The sequence below is a fragment of the Tenrec ecaudatus genome, unplaced genomic scaffold, assembly GCF_050624435.1.
Source record: "Tenrec ecaudatus isolate mTenEca1 unplaced genomic scaffold, mTenEca1.hap1 Scaffold_442, whole genome shotgun sequence".
Lineage (NCBI taxonomy): Eukaryota > Metazoa > Chordata > Mammalia > Afrosoricida > Tenrecidae > Tenrec > Tenrec ecaudatus.
In genome coordinates, this window is record NW_027459348.1 from 317,182 (window position 1) to 333,565 (window position 16,384).

At 39.7% G+C, this 16,384-nt stretch overlaps 1 protein-coding gene across 2 annotated transcripts in view; it reads left to right on the forward strand.

Annotated features, from left to right (window-relative positions):
• Positions 1–16,384, forward strand: part of LOC142436598 (thyrotropin-releasing hormone-degrading ectoenzyme-like) — a 256,222-nt gene that overhangs the window by 221,751 nt on the left and 18,087 nt on the right. Inside the window, exon 3 of one of the 2 annotated variants that reach the window (XM_075540155.1) lies at positions 15,055–15,121. The exons of the other annotated variant lie outside the window; for it this stretch is intronic. The gene's annotated coding sequence lies outside the window, so the exon portion shown is untranslated. Of the gene's footprint in view, positions 1–15,054; positions 15,122–16,384 lie in introns of those variants that run through there. 2 annotated transcript variants of the gene reach the window in all.

The window sequence follows — 16,384 nt, forward strand, 5'->3', positions numbered from 1 at the left end:
TTCCTGGATCTATGTTTGTTGTTTTTACAAATCAGCTTTTGGGTGCCATGCAGAATCTTCATGTGATTTTGTGGTAGAGAGTCTTATGGACCATCCCCTGGGGCATTAAGATCTTCTATTATTAATGTCTTTGAATAGCCTCTGGTGAATTTTTAAAATTTAAAACTATCACAGGTGATTCCTTGAGTTTTTAAGGTATAGAGAAGAGGATGGTTAAAATGCCTTTCTATAGTTGTTAGAACAAGCAGTGCTTTATTTGGGGGGGGAGATTAAACTTTTTAAAAATATTTTTATTAGGGGCTCATACATATCACAATCCATACATACATCAATTGTGTAAAACACATTTGTACATTCATTGCCCTCATCATTCTCAAAACATTTGTTCTCCACTTAAGTCCCTGACATCAGGTCCTCATTTTTCCCGTCCATCCCCACTCCGCCCTCCCTCATGAAACCTTGATAATTTATAAATTATTATTTTTGTCATATCTTGCCCTGTCCGATGTCTCCCTTCACACACTTTTCTGTTGTCCATCCCCCAGGGAGGAGGTAACATGTAGATCCTAGTAATTGGTTCCCTCTTTCCAACTCACCCTCCCTCTACACTCCCAGTATCACCACTCACACCACTGGTCCTGAAGGGACCATCCACCCTGGATTCCCTGTGTTTCCAGTTCCTATTTGTACCAGTGTACATCCTCTGGTCAAGCCAGACTTGCAAGGGAGAATTCGGATCATGATAGTGCGGGGGAGGAAACATTTAGGAACTTGAGGAAAGTTGTATGTTTCATCTTGCTACATCGCACCCTGACTGACTTGTTTCCTCTCTGAGACCCCTCTGCAAGGGAATGTCCAGTGGCCTACAAATGTGTTTTGGGTCTCCACTCTGCACTCCACCCCCCCCTCATTCACTATGGTAAGATTTTTTGTTCTGATGATGCCTTATACCTGATCCCTTTGACACCTCATGATCGTACAGGCTGCTGTGCTTCCATGTGGGCTTTGTTGCTTCTGAGCTAGATGACTGCTTGTTTACCTTCAAGCCTTTAAGACTCCAGACGCTTTATCTTTTGATAGCTGGCCACCATCAGCTTTCTTCACCATATTTGCTTGTTTACCCTCTTTGTCTTCAGCGGTTGTGTCGGGAAGGTGAGCATCATAGTATGCCAATTTAATAGAAGAAAGTATTCTTGCATTGAGGGAGTACTTGAGTGGAGGTCCAATGTCCTTCTTCTACCATAATACTAAACCTGTGAATATATGCATATAGATCTATTTCCCCATCCTCATACATAAATATATTTGCATATGCACATGTATTTAACTAGACCTCTCTAAATGCCCTTTGACCCCCAGCTCTTTCCTCTATTTCCCTGGACTTTCCTCCTGTCCCACTATCATGCTCAGACCCCATCAGGGTTTCAGCAATTCCTCTTTGTTACATTACCCTTGATCATGCCTTACCAGGCCTCCCACACCCTCCTCACCACCAATTTGGATTACTTGTTGTTCCCTTGCCCTTGGGTTTGTTAACATCACTTCCTTCCCTGCCCCTTCCCCTCTCCCATGTCCCCTGGAACTGTCGGTCCCATTGTTTTCTCCTCCAGATTGTTCATCCAGCCTATCTTAGACAGACCTTCAGAGATAATAACATGCACAAAAACAAGACAGAGCAAAACCAAGCAACAATATACAACAAAACAATGACAAACAAAACACAACAAAAAAAAGCTTGTAGTTAGTTCAAGGATCATTTGTTGGCCTTTACGAGTGTTTTCCAGTCCAGTCTGTTGGGGCACCGCGCCCTGGCCCCAAAGTCCACCATTCACTGGGGATCTCGCCACTCCATTACCTTGATGTTCTGTTACACCTCCTTAGTGTTTTGCCTCGGTATGGAGGGATCAGTTCGGGTGCAATTCACACACTGTGTCTCCGGTGTTGTGCCCTGTAGGGCCATGGGTCAGTGAGGGGCGTCATGTCTCATAGTGGGGCTGGCCATGTGGTCCTCTCTGTGAACATTCTGCTCTAATTGGGGTCATCGTCCTCAAGGCCTGGTGGCTCAGGATGTGCTCCACTCTCTCTTCCTCCCCTTTCATCTGCTTCTGTGTGCTCTGACCAGATATGTCCGTCTCAAGGAGCTGCATATTCAATGCTGTCTTTTGAAATAAATTCTTCTGGGGGAGGGGCAGGTGTCCACTTAGTAGTTGGGATTGGGGCCGGCCCCCCAGTCCTCTCCACTGGTTCCCTACTCCATGCTGGCATGTTGCATTCACATCTTGCAGCTTGGGTTGAAGTGTGGTCCTTCTTTCCCTGTGGAGATATAAGCAATACCCTCCCCTTGGGTAGGTTAGTACCCTGTGCCCCAGCTACCCATTTCTTTTTATTATTATTGTTATTTTTTTCCTTGATCCACCTCCTTTTTAGTTGTATACCATGTGTATCCCTGTATTTGATCTGGTTCCTGCCATATTACCTGGTCCTCATACTGTTTTGCAGCTTCTCTTTTTTTGACATAGGCTCCTGAGAACCATGAGGACAGAGACTTGTGACATCTTCATTTATATTCTACAGGATAATAGGCATACTACCTTGCTTAATAAGCATCACTAAAAGAATAAATGAGAAGCTCTCTCTTAACACCGAAGTATACCAGTGAAGAAATAAACTCTGTAGCCCAGCTGAGTATCCAGTTTGCAAGAGCTCAGAGTAGTGGCGATGTCCATAGGTACTGGTTCTTTCTCTCTCCCCTAATTAATACCCTAAGGGAGCGCAGCCTTACTGAGTAGGCGCTGGGGATGGGGGCAATGGGGGCACGAGGACACAGCGCCTTCCCTGGAATTATTGAATGCCTGCAAGACTGACATGCATGCAATTTTGTATAATGTGGAATAAAATTAATTTTATGAAGACATCTGAAAAGGAATACTCAAGGTATAAAAATTACTACATGATCAATATTTCATAAGCAAAGTGTTGTATATTATTCTTTTTGAAACCTGGAAAAAAAAGAACCCATAAAAGTCATTTCCCGCCCCCCACTATTTCCCTGAACCTGTGTTTAGCTAACACAGTGGTGAATGTGCACGAATTAATTGGAAGCTTTCAAGAATCTTACAGAAACAAGTACATTATCCCCCTGAGCTTCTTAGGCTTCCTAAAGGTTCACTTTCTAATGTTGGGGCAGGAACTTGGCTTCTGAATATAAAGTACAGTGTGTAAACACTACTTCCTTGGTGAACACACGCTTTATGGAATCGTGACAAAGACTGTGGTGGTTAATAAACGCTCCCAGTAGCTCCTCATAGCGGGTGCTGATCACGTGCTGGCCTCCTGAGACAGTTGGCGAGCCTATCGGGGTATAAAACTCTATGAAATAGGGATGTTTACATTTTTGCGTTGGAAAGAAAAGGTTACATTAAATATAGAAGAGTGCATGCTACTCTGGAGACGTTAAAATGCCCAAGTGCGCAATGTAGACATGTGGTCTAGAAGTTAATTAAGCCACAATTAACGGAGTGGTGATAGTATGTAACTTTTAAAATATTGATATTTCTAGTCTCTATTTCCTGTTAGAACAGGGCTCCAACAACCCAGACAGAAAAGGAGCACATTCCTTATGATTAGAAAGGATTTTCTTCATCATTAGATGATGGGAAATTGATCGTTTTTATAGCCTGTCAAGAGACCAAGTCGTCATTACCTGGAGGGAAACACTTAAATCATCTGAAGACGGGGATTCTGCTCTGAAGGGAAGTTTGAGTTGACTGCTGGATATTTTAAGTCCCGCTCCCCAGATGGCCTGGTGAGATGTGCCGCAAAGCTGACAGTTTACAGCCTTGGGGTGGGCCGATTAGATTGGAAATGTATAGGAGGGAAGCTTGTCAAGGAAATTCAAGGAGCAGAAATGATAGGTCCTAAAGGGAATTCTAACCTGGTCCCAAGATTGAATCATAAATGCTTACATTTCATGAGCTTACACAAGTGTGCAGAAATAAGGAGGAGGGCACAAAAGAAAGGGAAAAAATGGTCAAACTTGTGGGAGGAAAAATATATCAGAAGACTCATAAAATTTCTGACTTGTCCGGCTCATCATTTATTGATTTGTGAATAAAATTTTGAAGAATTTTGGTGGTAAAAGAAACTTTTCCCAGACACATCTTCAGTGGATATCCTGGGAGCTGAGTGTGGCATGGCTTTAAAATTCTCGTTGTACGGGAAACAATCTGCATCACAAGGAATAGAAATACTTTCTTGCTTCTCGTGATCGGCTACAGCAGTCTGTCCCGGGCAGGCTGAGGATGTAGGCAGTTCTTACAGTTCTCTTGTCAAAATCGCAACTGGTAGGAGACGACTTATAGAGGGGATGCCTTCCTCGGAGGACCAGGCTACCATTGTATTTAAGCTTGTGTTGCGGTGAATAGACCGAGTCCAGGGCAATATGTGTGGCTGGGGGTAACTGTTCACAATCCAGAGCGCCACAGGCCGAGAATTTTGCATGGATATAGATGCCTTCTTGAAGGCTTATTTATATTTGTTCAAGTCACTGGTTGTTGTTAGCTTCTATTGAGTCCCTTCCTGGTCACAGCAACTCCGGAACAACAGAATGAAAGACTCAGGAGCCCTGCGCCAGCCTCCCCGCTGTTCTGTTTGAGCTCCCTCTTGCAGCCACAGGTCAATCCATCCTTTACAACTGTCCCTCCCCTTTACCAGCATCGTGTCCTTTTCCAGACACTTCTGTCTCCTGACAACAGGTCCAAAGTGTAGCAGATTTCGCTTGCCGCTCTCAATTCTAAAGAGCATCTGGCTGTACTTGATCTAAGAGAGTCTTTTCTTCTGGAATTTCATGATACCGTCAACATTTTTCATCATCATAACCCCAATCCAGCCATTGTTCTTCTGCTTTCTCTATTCATTGTCCACCTTCCACAGGCACACGAGCCGACTGAAACACCGTGGCTTAAGGGAGGTTTGTCTTAGTCCTCTAACTGACATCTTGGCTCTTTCTCATTTTAATGCAAACTTTGAATCAGATTTGCCTCATTTGGTTTATTATTTAATTTCTTGGCTTCCCTTTCTATGAGCTTTGATTTGGTATCCCAGGAAAATAAGATCATTGATAACACTGATCGTCTTTTCGTTTATTGTGATGTGGTTTATTGGTACTACTGTAAGGGTTCTTGTTTCTTTTGCATTCAGTTGCAGTCTGTACTACTGAAGGTCGCAGTGGTTAATATTCATTAGCAAGTGACTCAAGTCCCCATCACTTCCTGAAGCTAGACTGTGTGCATACCGTGGGTGGTTAATCTGCCTTTCTCTAATCCTGATGCTGAAATTTTCTTCCATCTAGTCCATCTTCTCAGATTATTTGCGCAACATACAGATTGAATAAATCCAGTAAAAGGTTGCGCACCCAACATATGCCGCTCCTGTTGAAATCAACCCATACTCCCTTGTTCTTTATGAATGCTGCCTTTTGGTCCTTGTACTGGTTCTGCATGAGCACCAATAAATGTTTTCAGGCTCCTTCTTCACAATGTCATCTGTAGTTTTCTATGATCCACCTAGCCATCTTTGCTACATGTAAACATCTTTCTGGTCTTCTGTTTCCAGCCCAAGATCCATATATTATCAGCAACAATAGGCCTGGTTCCCCATCGTCTTCTGAAGCTGGCTTGAATTTCTGGTAGCCCCCTGTCAATGTAAACCTCTATTTTCAAATGATCTTTGGCAACCATTTTCTTGAAAGTGATATTAATTATATTTTTTGTTAATTTCTACATTCTACATTCAATTTTACATTCTTTAGAATTGTTTACTCTTATGGCAGATACATATTTCTTCCTGTACTTTGGCTAGTTAGCTCACTACCAGATTCTTGGCACAGACTGGAACCGTATATACGCAAGTATAAGCTGACCTGAATATCCAGCAAGGTACCTAATTTTACCACAAAAACGGCATTAAAAATGTGCTGAGAAGCTCGGCTTCTACACGAGTATATGCAGTAAGGACTTCCAGAGTTAGGTGATTTGCAAACATATTTTGATCGGTGTCTTTTCAGCTCCCAGGAGCCTGGGTTTCACCCGTGTCTTCAGTGCTTCTGCCTTCAGTACAATCAGTTCTTGGTCATACTCTACCTCTAAATGATTGAAACCAAACCATTATTTCTCTTATGTTGAGTCTGTGTACCTTTTATCTTCTTTTTATGCTTCCTGTATCATTTGATATTCTGCCCAGAAAAAATAAATCCATGTTATTAAGTTAATTGCAACAGGGGCACCCTCTATTGAGTTTCCCAGGCTATGAATTTTTACAGGAGCAGGTAACCTCATCTGTCTCCTGGGGAATGGCTGCTGGGTTTGAACTGCCAACCTTGTACTCTGAAAGCCAATGATTGCAAATCAAGCCTTGAATTTATCTCACTTAGAAGATAATCTATTATACGTATACAATCAAATCTCTATATAGGCTCACTCCCATTGAGTTGGTTCAGACTCACAGCAACTGTGTAGGACAGGGTGGAACTGCTCATGTGGCTTCTGAAGCTGTAACACTTTATTGGAGCAGAAAGCCTCATTTTGACCCTGAGCAGTAATTAGTGGTTTTGAACTGTTAACTATGCAGTTAACAGCCAAACACAAAACCTCTATGCCACCAGGGTTCCATATATAACAGTAGATATTACATATTCAACTATAGGATATTAGTGGATATTTTACTTTCAAAACTATCTTTTTATCAGTGACTTTTAATGGGCAAAATATTTATAGAGGCACATATTTACATTTATTGGAGTTAGTTTACACAGACTAATTCAAGCAGATGAACCATCAAGCATTTGTAACAAAGTTAAAAAGACAAACAGGATGGTTCCTGGCAACTGACAACCTTCAATGATTTGAAGGGTGTTGATATTATTTTGGTGAAACCCAAGGCCTTGGATTAAAAAAAGGAAAATAACTCCTTTCTTCCCAGTCGTACCTATCTCTGTACAGTAGAACCCCGGACCTTGACGCTAATCAGTTATAGGAGGAGCATCACGATGCGATGCAGTCGAGCTCTGATTCAGTTTTTCCCACAAGAGACAACTGAGCATGGATTAATCTGTTCTTGACCACCAAGTGTTTACCTTAACCTTACCTTTTTATATCAAACATTACACAGAAATTTCAAAGTGAATGCGTTCAGAGTTAAATTATATAATTTAAACAAGAAACACAACATTTAAAAGTTTCTAACAACTACAGTCTGACCCACACCTTGAGATTGATGAGGATCTGGATCTGTGGACACGGATGTGGAGAGAGAGTCACTGTTTGGGCAAATCAACTGGGAGCTGCTTTTGAGGTGTTTTCCCTTCTTTGCCTTTTTTTTTACTAGGACCTGGCTGGCTTTCTTAAAAAAAGAAAAACATATTCTGTTTAATATGGTCTGTGGTTGGCATTTCCTTATCTGTTTTCTAAAAGGGTTTACTAAATTATCATCAACAATATCAATAACAAGGTTAACCAGTTCCTTATCATGATAATTCTTTTCAAAATACTCTTTTTTTTGAACCCATGTTTTTTTTATTATCTAAAAACAGTACAGAAAGCCACGAAAACTAAGAAAAGAATAGCAAAAACGCTTGGAACGCAGCCGCAAAAGGTTTAAACAAGGCCTAGACTGACAATGCCAGCTAACGCACGTGACCGAACCACGAACTGCTTCCTTTACAAAAATCATGTGCGTCGGGTCAGGTTCTGATGTTTTGTTTGCGCTCTGATGCAAAATGCTCTCTACATTTCGCATCAAAATCCAATTATGTCGCTCACTGATGCAGTCGAGTACCGGGTTCTACTGTAGATAGATTTTAACCTTTTCCCCGGTGAAGCATGTTGATGGCAGCAGTTTCTGTTTTGGGTGCTATTTGTAAAGCATCAGGTAGGCGGTTATTACTGTTATTGTCCGTGTTAGGCGCCATGGAATAGAGTCTATCGTACTTACCCCCAGCCTGGACGTCGCCCAGCCACCATTCGGAGGTTGGAGCCCATGGTTGCAGGCAGTCTGCATCCTGGTTGGCAAGGGTCTTTCCGTCTGTTTGGTTTTGCCTTTCTACCATGCATACGGTGACCTCTTCCAGGACTTAGCTCTTGATAGCAAGATCAAAGTCCATTAGAAATGTCTTGCCAACCTCACTTCTTTGGAACATTTTCAATGCACTTCTTCTAAGCGATCCCTCCTCCTTTTTCTGGTACTGCGGGCTACCTTCCACAGCCTCTCTCAAGTGCCCCCGTGCTTTGGCTTTCCTTACTCAGCGCCGAACTTCCCCTGCCTATGAGGCCACTGGAAATACCAGGACTGGAGTCAGGTGCCCTTGATTTTCAAAGTGATGTTCTTACTCATCCCCATTTGAAGAGGTTTCTGCCGCAAGTTTGTCCTGTGCAGTATGTCTCTTCACTTCTTGACAGCAGTTCCATGAACATTGATCTAAGGAAGATGAAATCCTTGACCACTTCCATCTTTTCTTCATTTATCATGGTTTTATCTACTTGAAAGATCCAGGATTCAGTGTCCCGTGCACCTCAGGCCTTGGCCAGGGTCCCGAGATGCATTCAGAACCCTGGTCAATGTGGTCCATCCAGTGCATACTGGCAAAGGCACTTCCCCCCTCCCCCCCCCCCACCCTGCCGACTGTCCCCCAAAGCATTTCCACTCATTCTTTCCCACACCGGGAAGTCAGGCCTCTCGCTTTCCCTACCGACAGGTATGGCTTGTGTTCCCGGGTTATGTTTGCTCCCTTTCCCTTGCGTTGTTTGTTCCCTTACATTGTTTTCCCATGTGTATGTCTGCTCTCTCTGATAGGGCTGTCTACCCGGCCCTGGGGGGGAGGGGGACCTCATCAAAGATGAACATGTCAGCTTCTTATTAGACACCTCTACCCTCTTGACCCGTTGATCCCAGCTGAGGTGAGGCAGCCTCAAGCCTGGTGACCTTAGGAAATCTAGAACAGAGGGTGTACGGTTCGTTGGCACCGGTCAGCCTCTCTACCAGACTGTATGGCCCTCAGCCAATAGATGAGAGTCCCACAAGTGTGAACTTTGATGCTTTTTCCTCCAGCCGCGGTCTCATAAAGGGCTCGTCCATGCGTGCAGACTAATTTCACTCAGCAGACTGACTTCCAGCTCCTTCCACATCTGAAGGTGTGTCATGGATTCACAGCTGTTTTTTTGGGATGTGTATGGTTCCATTGTTTGTATATACCCGTGTTTCTTTATCCAATCATCTACTGGTAGGAATTTAGCTGTTTCCAGATTCTTGCTATAGTGAACTATGCTGCCATGGAAACGGGGGCCCAAACGTCTGTTGTAATCTGCTTCTTGTTTGCGTTGGGTATATGCCCAGTAATGGTATTGCTGGATCATATCATTTTTCACTTGTTTGGTTTTTTCACAATTGGTTTTTATTCATTATGGTTTATCATATCACATAATTATGATGCAGAAGTAATAGCAGGTATGAATATGGTAAGTTACTTCAAAGAAACAATTCAGACACTTTTATGATGAGTTACATTGTCTACACCTTACCACAATGACATATTACTAGAATGTATTTGCTATTGCTATGTGTTGTCTGTTAATCATCTGTGTTAGGTGTCATCATATCACCTTGACAGTGGCTGTACTTATCTACAAGCCCACCAGCAGTGGATCAGAGTTCCAATCTCACCACACCCTCTCCAGCATTTGTTGTTCTCAGTCTTTTTGTTCTTTTTTTTTTTTAATTGGTCAGTAGTTTTGGGTGTTAGGTGGTATCTTATGATTGTTTTGGCTTTGTTTTATTTGTTTGTTTGTTTTTACTTACTTTATTGGGCTATCTGATGGCTAGTGACCAGAGAGCATTCCTCAGGTGTTTATTAGCCTTTTGAATGTCATCCTTGGTTCTTGCTCACCTTCACAGGGGATCATTAGTTGTTGTTTTTTTATTGTTGTAGATTTTTACATACTGTAGATTTTAGTAATTAGTCATTTGTTTGTTGCGTCATTACTAAATATCTTTTCCCAGTATGTGGGCTCTCTCTTTACTCTTTTAAGGAAGTTTTTTTTTTTTACATTTTATTAGGGGCTCATAGAACTCTTATCACAATCCATACATATACATACATCAATTGTATAAAGCACATCCATACATTCCCTGCCCCAATCATTCTCAAAGCATTTGCTCTCCACTTAAGCCCTTTGCATCAGGTCATCTTTTTTCCCCCTCCCTCCCTGCTCTCCCCTCCCTCATGAGCCCTTGATAATTTATAGATTGTTATTTTGTCATATCTTGCCCTATCTGGAGTCTCCCTTCCCCCTTCTCTTAAGGAAGTCTTTTGATGTACATAAGTGTTTAATTGTTAATAGGTCCCACTCATCTATTTTGTCTTCCATGGATTGTGATTGGTTTGTTATCTCTGATAGCCCATATATTCCCTGCCCTAGGGCACTTTACAATTGCCCCCAATTGTCTCCTGAATGACCCTGATAGCTTTGGGATTTACATTCAGGTCTTTTATCAACCTTGAGCTTATCCTTGTGCATGTGGTGAGATATGGGCCTTGTTTCATTCTCTGCAGGTGCATAGCCAATGTTTCAGCACTGTTTATTCAAGAGGGTATCAGCTTCCCAATTAAAGCCTTTTGGACCATTGTCAAAAATCAGTTGCCTGTATGCAAATGTTTTTACTTCTGTGTTTTCTGTCCTGATCTTTGGTGGGTGTTTCTGTCATTATACCAGTACCAGACTGCTTTGACAGCTGGTACTGGTTTTGAGGTCAGGGAATTCAAGACCACCTAATTTCTTTTTTTTTTTTTTTTGGACTTCTTAGCTTATCCTGGGCTGTTTTCCTCTCCAAATGAAGTTGGTAATAATTTTTTTCCATTTCTTTGAAGAATGATGCTGGGATTTGGATCGGGATTGCACTGAATCTGTAGATTGCTTTAGGTAATACTGATATTTTCACAATATTGAGTCTTCCAATCCATGAATATGGGTATCCTTCCATTTTTGTAGATCCCCTTTAGTCCTTTGGAGTAATCTGTAGTTTTCTTCATACAGATCTTTTATTTTTTTATTAGATTTATTGCTAGGTAACCAGGTTCTGTGCGGCTACTGTGAATGATATTGTTGCCCTGAAATCTTTCTTGGTGTTGCCCCCACTGGAATATAGGAATCCCATTGATTTCTGCTTGTTAATCTTGTATCCTGCTATACCACTAAACTGCTCTGTTGTTTTCAATATCCTATTGTGGACTCTTGTGATTCTCAATATATAAAATCACATTATCTATAAATAGCGACAGTTTCACTTCTAGTTTAGCCACGTGCACTCCCTTATTTCTCGCTGTTGTCTTAGGGTATTAATAGGCTAGGATGTCTAGCACAGTGTTGAATAAAAGTGGCGATAAAGGACATCCTTGTCAGGTTCCCATATTCAGAGGAAATATTTTCAGCTTTTCTCTATTGAGTGTAGTATTGGCTATAGGATTTTTGTATATGGCTTTTACTATATTGAGACTTTTCCCCTCTGTCTTCTTGAAAGTTTTTATTAGGAATGGGTGTTGGATATTATATTATCAAATGCTTTTTCTGAATCAGCTGATTTAATCACATGCTTCTTATCCTTTTTCTTGTTAACATGGTGCTTTACATGCATTATTTTTCAAATATTGAACCATCCCATCATCCCTGGTATGAATCCCACTTGGTCATGATGTAAAAATCCTCTTTTTACAATATACATGTCATTGCCTTTGAATTTGACATCTTAACGTGGTAAATTGTAGGATTGATTCAGAATGGTCAATGCTAAACCATTTCTGGTGACTAATGGCTAGGATATCCATCCTTTTGCTTTCCATTTGATTTCTGAGAACTCACAATTTTCCTAGATTCAAACAACATCACACATCTCATATTAGGGTTATTAATACATATTTGCAGCTTCTGCTCCTCATTGTGAGTCACGCTTCAGCAGCTACTAGTCTTGCAGGCTGCACTCCATCTCCATTATTATGCTCAGCTGTACTTTTGAGAAGGCAGCTCTTCAAGGCATATTTTGAGTGACTTCTAACTTGAGTGGCTCATCATCTTCTGCTATATCTGTGAATATCCCCCTACTAATCATAAGGTTTGCGGTGTATCTCACAATGCTCTGCTACTATTTATAAGGTATTCCACAGCGAATCCCTTAGAAGTTGAGAGCTGATTTCTTCTTTATAGCCTATTCCTAGTCTGGAAACTGTTGAAAACTTCTCACCTCAGGTGATCCTACTGGTATTTGACCCATCTTCTAGCAGTACAGCAACCTGCAATCTACCACAGTACAAGAAACTGACAGCTAGCAGTATTGACAAAGTGATTACTTAATTTTAAACCTAATGCTTGAATGAATGGTCTCTAAAAGAGGTAGACAAGCCTACAGTGATATCGCAGGTGTACCTTAATTTGAAGCCCTGTATGTGGGTGGTTCTTTTCATGTATTTTATCAATTTATCATTTTATCTACTAAAGTAATATAATATGCCTCCCACTTCTTATCAAAGTGTAAAACATACGGTAAAGTAACGTAATATCAGGACTCGCATGGCTCTGTACCTCCCTGCTTCACAATCTTTCTCAAATGATGTGTGTTAAATCGCTGAATGTAACCATTCGTTGCTGGGGTAGAAAAATGTTCAGTATAAGATACATTTTGAGGAAACTAGGAGGTTTTCTATGAATTTATTTGCTGTTTCCAAAATCTACAGTAAGAATGTTGTCTTCAATTCTAGCCCTGTTAACCATTTGTACATTCTTTGTTACCTCTGTGTGAGCCAAAGGCCTATTCAGTACGAAATGACTCTTTAACAGAGGGAAGGAAAGGCCAGGGGGGGATAAAAGATATGTAAACTAATTTTCTTATATATTACCTGTGACCTGAGCAGCATTTTATATATATATATATATTTCATTTCAAAATAACTGAAATAATTTGTTGTTTTATGAAATTATTGTAAACAATGATCTTGTGCTTTCTGATAGCAGAAAGCTTTACAAGTAACGCATGAATTAATATCCACTTATCTAGTCTCTGCTTTTTTGTGTGAAAGTTATGGTGAATAATTTTTTTGCTATTTACTAGATGACTCCATATAGGTAATGTTAGCTGTCAATAGCCGGGTCTTTAGTGTTTTCCTATGTAGATATTTAGACTAGATCAGACTTCCTGGGTCCCTAGCTCTATCACTTACTAGCTTTGAAAACTTGGATAGCTATACAGGCATGTATATATATAATTACATTTATATGCAATGACAGGGTACTAGAGCTCTACACGTATATTTATTTATAAAGTATTACAGTAGCAGATGAACATTGGGCCTCCTAATTAACCCATCTCCTTGATATTTTATATAACTTGTTTATACATATTCTTTTTATTCATGTAATCCATATAGCAAGTCTTTTCATGTTTCATACATATCATAGCACACATCAGGACTTTTTCTTTATGAGTTACAACTCAATGAATGTCTGTATCACATGGTATTTGTCTATTTCTCTGTTGATGGACATATCCGTTTTCCTTGTTTCTATCTTTTGGTTATTGTGGATAACACTGCAATGGACATTGGTGGACAAGTATTTCTTTGATTTACAAAGATTGTTAGCTCAAAGCAATTTGAATGCTGTAGCTAATTTACTATTTTCCCTTTCTACTTTTGTTTCTGTTGTTGGTTTCTGTTCATCTGGCTTTAGCCATCCATCATTACTTGCAACATCACGTTGACTACGTGCCTACCTTTTTGTCCAGATTTTGTTCTGTTATAGTAATGATACTTAATGTGAGTAGGCAGACACCCGTAGTATTTTCCCTGACTTGCTAAGTATTCATATTAACCACATTAGTTATACTTACATTGTTTTATCTGTATTTGAGTAAACATTGCTTCTCAAAGATCTAGCACAAAACTTATGTAGTGAGGTGATATAATATTAATAACTAACACCCATATACGTTGTTTATACGTGTCATGCAGTGGATTCTTACTCATAGCGACTCTGAGAACAACGCAGACTTGTCCCATTGGGTTTCTTAGGCTGCTTGAATGTTAACTGAAAAATCAGCAGTGTGAACTCACCAGCTGCTTAATGCAGCAAAGAGGCATCAATCTACTTCCGTGAAATTCTTAACATTGGAAACCCTGTGCGGCAGCTCTGCCCCAGCCTGCAGAGTTGCTCTGAATTGGTTTGAATTGACAGCCATGGGCAATACTGATGTGAGCAGAGCGCAGGGCTGTGCTCTATGGAGCAGCCAGTAGGTTTGAACTACTGACCTTTTGATCACTAGCTGAACTCTTAACCATGGAGTTATCGGGGTTCCTAACACATGGTGCTTAGTATTTTTAAGATTCTGTTCAAACAATTTGCATTTGTTAATTAATTTAATCTTGGGAGCAGCCATATGAAATATGCACACAAGGAATGTGAGATGAGAGGAGCACTGAGATCGTTGTCCCAGGGATACCTGGACAGTAATTGGCAGACACACTGTTTGAGGCCAGCAGTCTGGTGCAGAGTTTGAACTGTTAGCCAGTATTCCAAAGTCTCCAGTCCCACAACAATTCTATTCCGCATGGAGCCAGGGGTGCATTCAGTAGCTATGTCACTCTACATTTATACTTTATTATGCTTATTAATGTCATATCTTCCTTATTAGTTTATAAACTTATAGTGGAACTAATTTTTATTTACTTTGTAGATGGCTCAGTATGATTTTTATTTCACCCAAATTATAGCTTATTATTGTTCTGAGATATTCTTTCCAAGAATTTTCTATTCTGCAACGATCAGTATTGCATCCATAAAACTTTCAGATCTACAAAACAAATAAAGTTCTTCCAAGTGGTATACGTGTTCTTGCTTTTGTTTAAGGCATATTTTAAAATAAATTACAAGAATACACTGTGTTTTATTGGTGTCAGAAAATTTTGGAATCATATCACTAGGTTCAAATTCTTTTATTTTTTAAATATGTTTTCTACAGGGTGCTGCTTTAATTCAAATGCTGGCTAATTTTATGGGCCATTCAGTGTTTCAAAGGGGTTTGCAAGTAAGTAAATTGCTTTGTTTTCTCTTAAAATTTTTCTTATTTTATGCTATGTAGATGTTTTACAGTTTAAGAAATTACTGATATAAGATTACTAAATGGTATGGAAAAGTTTAAGATGTATAAGGTTAGCATCATCTTTCAATATGAGAAATGAAACTTATAAATACCATGTTCTCAATAGCACCAGAATAAGCTTGAAGTATTGTGTGATTGAGAATATGTTTAATTTTCATTTTAAATTAAAATTGTAAGAGCCCAAATAATTGATATAAAATATTTAGAATGCCTACTTCTCTCTTTTTTCTCCACTGATAAGTTTATGTAAGGTAAGAAGTGATAATAACCTTAGGAAAATATATATATATATATAGATAGATAGATAGATAGATAGAGATTGTTATTTATCTGATGATCATTTAAATTTTTCTTTTTAATTAGAAAATACAGTGCTGTACAAATTAAAGGAATATAAACAATTTTATCAAAATGTATTTGCAGTAGGAAGTATGAGATTTAGGAGTAAATTTCTTAGAAAAAGAGGCTTCTTAATGGCTTTTAAAGTAAATACAAATACAGAAAAATAAAACTTTTACTCCATTGAAATCTGCTAGAGCAAATCATGTTCCTAGCAGCTGTGATTGATGAATTATTTATGATGCATTCTGCTACTTAGAAGTGTCCTTTAAAGTAAATTGATGTTCACCTGAAATACAATTATGCTAAGACAGAGAGAGCTATCAATCTTATCTGTTCTTAGTAAGCTTTCATTTTAAAATTTTAATAAACTACATCTGAGATCAGGTCATATTTTAGTAGTATAATTCTATGTTTACCCCCCACAATTTGTAAAGGTAAAATACAAAGCAAGAGTTAACTATGTTTTGACAAGGCTAGTTATACGTAGCACAACAAAGCAAAACTATAAATTTCCTGAAGAATAATTTCCCTTAGAAAATATTTTCACAGATTTGTTCCAGCAGTGGTTGGAAGTTACTTTACTCAGCTCCTTCCATTAGGGAAACCTTCAGAAGAGCTGAATCCATGGAACCTATTTTGTTGGGGAGAAAGGGTCTGTTCTGATCACATAGTTGGATTTCTCCCTCCTCTCGAGGAGCGCCCTCCAAGAATATCAGAGGAATGTCCTTCTCTACCGCCATTTCTTTGTTTTCCCCATTGATGTTGTAGCATGACAGTTCTTGAAAAAACCTAAACTTGTATAAGAGCAATACAAATTGAATTTGATTTCTTGGTAGCTAGTTGATGT